The 8,704-nt window shown below is 34.5% G+C and overlaps 1 long non-coding RNA gene across 2 annotated transcripts; it reads left to right on the top strand.

Moving 5' to 3' along the window:
* Positions 1–5,874: 5,874 nt before the first annotated feature.
* LOC125266111 lies at positions 5,875–8,374 on the top strand. Of its 2 annotated transcripts, none has more exons than XR_007184437.1 (2): positions 5,875–6,044; positions 7,962–8,374. It is a non-coding gene; the product is annotated as an uncharacterized LOC125266111 (long non-coding RNA). The 2 variants fall into 2 exon arrangements; XR_007184438.1 differs by lacking the exon at positions 5,875–6,044 and adding an exon at positions 7,198–7,675.
* Positions 8,375–8,704: the final 330 nt, after the last annotated feature.

The raw sequence follows: 8,704 nt of genomic DNA, 5'->3' as shown, positions 1-8,704 counted from the left end.
AAAAACACTTGCGTCACGCCTGGCGTCGCATTGCATATGATAGTAACGCAAAAGAAGATACTTTGAATATTAACCAAAGTGGTGATGGACCCCACTGACTTCCATAGTATCTAAAAAAATACTATGGAGGTCAGTGGGGCCCATCAACTATTTTGTTACTGACATTCTTCAAAATATCTTCTTTTGCATTCAGCAGAAGAAAGTAATTCATAAAGGTTTGGAACAACTTGAGGGTGAGTAAATGATGACAGAATTTTAATTTTAGGGTGAACTATCCCTTTAAGGTCAAATACTGCCAATATTTATTTTAAAACTGGACCGACTTTTTTGAAGATAAAATGAACACTTGATATTTATGACATTTATTTATATTTTGCAATATTTGATAGGCCTAAATTTACCTAAATTACCAAACTATAAACACTCACACACAAATATAAACACATCATTATATCATCAATTTCTGTGACAAGTCGATTAAGACAAATGATCACAAATTCCAGAACTTCTCAGTATTTAAGTTGCCACAATTTTGCTTTAAATAAGCACTCAAGAATGAAATCCACTTGTTTGAATTGAGAATGATCAAAACAGCATCTTGTGCATTAATAGAAGCAATAAAATATGATCTTTCTTACAAAAGAGTTCACATGATCAATTTCACAAATTTGATTAACAGTGCATTGTTCTCATAACATTTCCTCAATTTATTTTTTGCAAAATCTTAAAACTTATTTCTAGGTATAAAGTAGATTTTGCATACTAGATTTTCAATGTGATCTCAAACATTTGGCCCCCTACACAGCAAAATCCCCAGAGTTTAATCAACTCTGCTTAGAGTACATATGGTCCCTCTCTAAATAGTGTTAAAGTAACACTGAAGCAGAGTTAAAGTCAGTTGTAGTTTTTGTTTTTCTCTTTTCTTCAGTGATTCTGCTTGTTAACAGCAGGTGTTCATCACTAATGCTCAATTCTCACTTAATTAATTGTATAATTATCTCATTAACTTTAAATCTGCTTCAGTGTTACTTTAACACTTTTTAGAGAGGGACCATATGTACTCTATGCAGAGTTGATTTAACTCTGGGGATTTTGCTGTGTACTGTATATTTCAAAGTTGTACAGTGGAGTTTTCTGTACCTGCTATAACCTATTTACTTTTTATTCAACTTTCATGATTATGTAGAGGGAGCAAAAGCCATCCACGAGTCAGATCAATATGACTATGATGAAAGGAAGAAACCAGAGGAAAGGAAATGTGAAGAGAGGAAACTGAGATGCGGGGGTGGTGCTTTTGAAAAGAAGGAGAGTTATCTCTCAAAAGCCATTGCCCTTTAAGGATGCTTGTGTGATCAAACCTAATGTTATTAGGAGCACAACAATCTATATACATTGTTTGTAGCTGGTAAATGGGAGTCATTATAAATAAACACTTAAATACACATACTAGACAATTAGCCTATTTTGTCAAATAAAGCAGCTTGAAAGTTTGAAAAGAACAGCTTGTGTTTAGAAACAGCAAACAAATCGCTAGAAAAGATTATATATATCTTATATATAGACATAAATGTGTGTGTGTGTGTGTGTGTGTTTATGTATATCTATCTATCTATCTATCCATCCATCCATATATATATCTATAGAGAGAGAGAGAGAGAGAGAGAGAATGTAAAATCAATGGGCTATAGCTAATAGCAAAGCTAGTATTTGAATGGAACCGCATACACAACCACCAAAGTCATTATTAGTTGCCCAGTGCCATTGTTCTTCTACTCATGAGAGAGGAACGTTGACCTTTCAAAGGCTAGACTGGAGAGGTAACAGCTGCCACCAACAGATAATTAGCCTGCTACAGCTGTGGCAGCTATATTATAGGCCAAAAGCTTCAGCCCACTGCATTCCACACAGTTCCATGCAGTGGATATTCTACTAAAGCTCTGTATGTTATATTATGTCATTGCAATAAAAAGAAAATTGAGGAGTTCCAACATTTTTAAAACCTGAACTGTGAAGAATATGTTTTTTTTTCATGTTAATATGAACCTCTTTGCTTTAAAGGTAGGGTAGGCAATCTCGGATTAGCTAGCAATAGCAAGATAGCTTTGAAAGCATACGATCCCACCCCACCCTTTAGAGCACTCTTCAAAACCACGCCTCCTCCAAAACACATGAACCCGCACAGCCAGAGCAGTGTCTGCAAAGGGACATGAGAGATTCCATTAAATAACCTCATGTCTCAAAGCACATAACATTACAATAATTATGAATGAAAACAACTTAAAGAGCACCGACTTTTAGTACCTGACTGCTGCAGATTTATTTTGGGCGTTGATAGTGTTGCCACTGAAACACCTTATTCCAGCGTGATTTAGACTGGATACAGTGATTGGACAAACATTGTTTGGTCCTGAGACTTCCAAAGAAGATATACAGTGGCATGAAAAAGTATGTGAACCCCTTGCAGAATCTGTGAAAATGAGAATTATTTTAATAAAATAAGAGGGATAATAAAAATTGCATGTTATTTTTTGTTTAGTACTGTCCTGAGTAAGATATTTTACATAAAAGATATTTGCATTTAGTTCAAAAGACAAAACAATAGCTGAATTTATTAAAATAACCTCATTCATAAGTATGTGAACCATTGATTCTCAATACTGTGTGTGGTTACCTGATGATCCACGACTGTTTTTAAGTTTTGTGATGGTTGTTCATGAGTCTCTTGTTTGTCCTGAGCAGTTAAACTGAGCTCTGTTCTTCAGAAAAATCCTCCAGCTCCTGCAGATTCTTCAGTTTTCAAGCATTTTTGCATATTTGAACCCTTTCCAGCAGTGACCGTAGGATTTTGAGATCTGTGTTTTCATACTGAGGACAACTGAGGGACTCAAACTCAACTATTAAAAAAGGTTCAAACATTCACTGATGCTCCAGAAGGAAACACGATGCATTAAGAGTTACGGGTGTGAAAACTTTTGAACAGGATGATGTCACAATTTTTCTTATTTTGTTTAAATATCATTGTTTTTCATTTAGTACTGCCCTTTGGAAGCAACAGAAGATACTTGCATGTTTCCTGGCAGAAAAATTAAGTACAATTTACCTTGATATTTGAATTCAAAAGTTTTCACCCCCTCGGCTCTTAATGCATGGTGTTTCCTTCTGGAGCATCAGTGAATGTTTGAACCTTTTTTAATAGTTGAGTTTGAGTCCCTCAATTGTCCTCAGTGTGAAAAGATGAATCTCAAAATCATACAGCCACTGCTGGAAAGGGTTTAAATATGCAAAAGTGCTTGAAAACTGAAGAATCTGCAGGAGCTGGAGGAATTTTCTGTAGAACAGAGCTCAGTTTAACTGCTCAGGACAAACAAGAGACTCATGAACAACCATCACAAAACAAAAAAACAGTCGTGGATCATCAGGTAACCACACACAGTATTGAGAATCAATGGTTCACATACTTATGAATGAGGTTATTTTAATAAATTCAGCTATTGTTTTGTCTTTTGAACTAAATGCAAATATCTTTTATGTAAAATATCTTACTCAGGACAGTACTAAACAAAAAATAACATGCAATTTTTATTATCCCTCTTATTTTATTAAAGGTGCCCTCGAATGAAAAATTGAATTTATCTTGGCATAGTTAAATAACAAGAGTTCAGTACATGGAAATGACACACAGTGAGTCTCAAACTCCATTGTTTCCTCCTTCTTATATAAATCTCATTTGTTTAAAAGACCTCCGAAGAACAGGCGAATCTCAACATAACACCGACTTTTACGTAACAGTCGGGGTGTACGCCCCCAATATTTGCATATGCCAGCCCATGTTCCCAACATTATGAAAGGCATTACACAAGGGCAGCCAGTATTAATGTCTGGAGCAGCACAGCCGAATCATCAGACTAGATAAACAAGCAAGAACAATAGCGAAAAATGGCAGATGGAGCAATAATAACTGACATAATCCATGATAACATGATATTTTTAGTGATATTTGTAAATTGTCTTTCTAAATGTTTCGTTAGCATGTTGCTAATGTACTGTTAAATGTGGTTAAAGTTACCATCGTTTCTTACCGTATTCACGGAGACAAGAGCCGTCGCTATTTTCATTTTTAAACACTTGCAGTCTGTATAATGCATAAACACAACTTCATTCTTTATAAATCTCTCCAAAAGTGTATCATTAGCCGTTAGCCACGGAGCACTATCAAACTCATTCAGAATCAAATGTAAACAATATAACAGTATACAATACTCACATAATCCGACGCATGCATGCTATGCATGACGAACACTTTGTAAAGATCCATTTGAGGGTTATATTAGCTGTGAAAACTTTGTTTAGGCACTGTTTAAGGCAAGCGCGAGCTCCGTGGGCGGAGAGCACAAGATTTAAAGGGGCCGCACAGCATAAATTGGCTCATATTTAATGATGCCCCAAAACAGGCAGTTAAAAAAATTAATTAAAAAACATCTATGGGGTATTTTGAGCTGAAACTTCACAGACACATTCAGGGGACACCTTAGACTTATATTACATCTTGTAAAAAAAACGTTCGATGGCACCTTTAAAATAATTCTCATTTTCACAGATTCTGCAAGGGGTTCACATACTTTTTCATGCCACTGTATGTACATTTTTTAATATTTAGACAACTTCTATTATTGATTGCTTTTAGGTCATGAAGACAGTTTCAAACAGTATAACAAAAAGTGTTTCTGAAAAACATTGCCTACCTTTAATATTTAAGATTAAACAAGTTTTTTTAGTTAAAGATGATGCAAGCTGCAAACTGAACTCACTTAAACTAAAACTTTTTATATTATTTTCTGCATTAGTGCACATAAAAGCTTCTAAAATCAGCTATTGATTGCAATTAGAGTGAACTCCAATAGTATCTCTCACAGCTCAGTTCATTCTTAACAGTTCCATTTATAATTTAAATCAGATTTGTGTTGAAGCAAATTTGCTTCCATTGATTAAACTAAACTACTATATTACCAGGTGCTATTTTACCTTATAATTCTTTTTGCAAGTTAAATACCACATGTTCCTTCTTAGCCTTTCTTTCAGTTCTGTGATGAACATGTTAAATGCCTGGTAAAGCTTATATAAAAATAAAACAAGAAGTGAAATTACACTTTTCATATGTTTTAGAATAAAATAGAACTAAAAGAGCTGCCGGACACAAAATTAAAAAGATTATTTAATCTACATACTCATAATAGAGTGTTATAAGTGTGTTATGAGGTTTTTGTTTTTTTACTTTTTAACTTTTTGTAACTTTTGTGTGTTCTTTCATTGTTGTTTTTTGAGTGTCAGATAGCCACTGATTTGCCAATTGTGGTGCCGCCTGCCAGTGGTAATTGGGTGTTCAGCTGGTGGTCATTTTAAAATGCCTCTTCTACTTGACAGAAGTGAGCTGCTGCGACTCTGGGCCATTCGCACTGTTCCAGACTTCCTGCTAGTCGCCAGACCAAAATGCTCTCTTAGTGCTTTAAGTGTTTCTTTCAATTTACAGGTGTCGTTTGATTCATGTGGTAGAACTATAGGAGAGACCTGCTCTTTTGTTTGAAACTCTTTTTTTCTGTGTTTTTGGTAAGAGTAGTTAATTTCTTTTTTCTTTGATAGGTTATTTAAATTTCTCAAGAGTCAACACAATCAAAGCCTGTTAAAGAATTAAATTATTATATTCTCCTTATTGTATTGTATTTAATTACTATTGGTAATTATTTTATTATTATTGGTATTTGGTAAGAATAAGACATAAGGCTGGTGTTTGGTTGGGCTCTTTTTTTTCCCATGTCATGTGATTCCCAGATTTTTCCTTGTTCATGTGCTACTGTTTTCATTTGTGTTACGTTCTCACTGGTCTATTGTTTCATTGTGTTCAGGTGTTGCTCATTTGCTCATCAGTAGTCTATGTATTTATAGCCCTCATGTTGCCATTTGTCTTTGTCTAGTTTTGTCATCTTTGGATACTGTTGTGTACTTTTGTGAGTTTCATGTCCATGCCACACCACGTCATGCTTTACCAGGTAAAGTTTGTTTAAGTTATGTTTACTTTCAAGTCATTGTTTTGTTTTGTACACATTTTAAATCATGGAATAAACTGCACTTGAGTACAGAAAACTGACTCAACTTCAGTGAAACAGTTACACAAACATCATTCATGCTTATTTTTGTAATTTTTGTCTAATATATGATGTGATGGGTCATATATATATATATATATATATATATATATATATATATATATATATATATATATATATTATTATTATTATTATTATTATTATTATTATTATTATTTTGTCCAAAGGCTTTAACAATAATAAAAAAAACAAGATATGACATCCAAAGTATGTAAGGTAGTACAACTAGATCTCTTTTATTTTAATAATGTATTAGTAAATGTTGAAAATAACATTAACTAATATTAATAAATGCTGTAGAAGTATTGTTCATTCTTAGTTCATGTTAACTTAAGTTGTTAAATAAAGTGTTACCTAAAATATTAAAACGCAACAATGACTCTTACATTATCATCATACTAACATTGCATCTTTTGCACCACTAATAAGGCTTCCTGATGCACACCTAAAATCTGAATGCTCCATTTTTGCATTTGAATGTGGACTTCTATTTTAATTTTGATGAATATTTGAAATTCAAATTTAAATTTTACAGCCCTATTATGAGGGCAGATGAATAAGAAAATTCTTCAGTATTTCATTTTCAAAAAAAAAAAAAAAAAAAAAGTCAATTTTGATTTCATGGTGACTTCAAAATCAACATTTACTCTCTGATCCAGTCTCATGCAAAGCGTGCTGGGAAATAGAGATCCACTGTCTAGTTATGTCAACAGTTTAAGTAATGAAACTAAGTTGTGAAAAAATGTTAAAGAATTGTGCTTTAGCTCATTTTAAGTACATTGAACAAGTATGAATGCTCCATTTTTGCATTCAAATGTGGACGTCTATTTTAATTTTAATTTGACAGCCCTATTATGAGGGCAGATGAATAATAAAAAAAAGGATGTGCATGGATAAATCATTTATAATAAATTCTTCAGTATTTCATAAAAAAAAAAAAAGTTATGTCAACAGTTTAAGTAATGAAACTAAGTTGTGAGAAAATGTTAAAGAATTGTGCTTTAGCTCATTTTAAGTACATTGAACAAGTACCAAAAATCTTTTTTGATGGATTCTAAGGCATTATTGCACTATATTGTAATTGCAACCAAGAAAACCTGTTAGGTCTTTTCTGGTTTGTAAGGACTGTGTAACATTTTCTGGCCTATCTAATGTCAAAATATATGCACTGCTGGCATCTATCTTGAGTACTCTTGCACACAAACACACTTTTCCCCCTTTTCAGCTCCACTGATTCCTCTGACAGTGCGCATAACTACGAGAATTCATTACGGTTCTTGACGAATGTGCCGTTAAAATGCTTACAGCTGGAGCGTAGCGGCAGAGGGGAAGTGACAGAGCTCCCGGCATCTCAGTGGCGATAAGGGGATTTCTGAAATTCTAATGGGGCCATTACTGCAGCGACCACTCCACCCGCTGTCTCATGCTAACATCAACGGATCAGCGATTCAGCGTTTAATTACAGCAGTGACACCACTGTCTTGCGTCTCACAACAGGGAGGATGGGAGCAAGGGTAAAGACAAGCCTTAAATTGGATTTTTGTGAATCTTGAGGGCAATCAGTGACAAGAAGTTGGGGATAAGCAATAACACGGCTGTTTGGAAAACAAGGGATTTAAATTTGAGAGACCTGCTATAGAGAGAGAGGCGGTCTGAGACAGAAATGAAAAAGAATGGAGAGGAAGTATTCAGTTTGTCACTTTGTGTTATTCTAATGATGTCAGTAGGTGGGGGTTTATGACAAAGCGCTTCCCTGACTCCGGAAAACAAACACATACAATGTGTATCTATTTGTTCCAGGCTATTATGGGAGTGCACTGCAGCGCGGCGGTTGAACATGCACTGCATGAACAAACCCAGAGATACACCGGCCCCGGATAGCAGAGGCACTAACTGGACAGACAACATTTACCTCTCTGTTGAACAGCACTTACAGCAATACCAAGGGTCCAGTCATTACATCAATTTATGACTTCAATGTATGACTAAACACAACTGAAAGAGAAAGTGTGGACAATGAGGTGATTGCAAGCAAAGATAAATGGTTTCTTTGGCAGCTTTCACAGTCCCTTAATTTACAATTAATTGACAATTCATATTTTTATGGAATATTGCAGTATTTATTATAAATGATTTATCCGTGCACATTGTTACTTTTTTTTTTTTTTTAATTCATGTGCCCTCATAATCTTTAATAAAAATAGCTTCCCCTCCCTCTTGCTTCGACATCTCTTATCTTCTCCGATGATGTGTTTACTGGCGCAAGCGCTACCTACTGTCAGAGAGTGGATTTTTTTTTTTTAGCCTTTCCAAAAACATAACTTAAAGGGTTAGTTCACCCCAAAATGAAAATTCTGTCATTAATTACTCACCCTCATGTCGTTCCACACCCGTAAGACCTTCATTCATCTTCGGAAAACACAAATTAAGATATTTTTCATAAAATCTGATGGCCTGCATTCTCAGCAAGACAATTAACACTTTCAATGCCCAGAAAGCTACTAAAGACTTATTTAAAACAGTTAATGCGACTACAGTGGTTC

Source organism: Megalobrama amblycephala, linkage group LG4 (assembly GCF_018812025.1).
Source record: "Megalobrama amblycephala isolate DHTTF-2021 linkage group LG4, ASM1881202v1, whole genome shotgun sequence".
NCBI classification, from domain to species: domain Eukaryota; kingdom Metazoa; phylum Chordata; class Actinopteri; order Cypriniformes; family Xenocyprididae; genus Megalobrama; species Megalobrama amblycephala.
The sequence above is the reverse complement of the archived record's forward strand: the minus strand, read 5'-3'. Positions and strand labels throughout refer to the sequence as shown.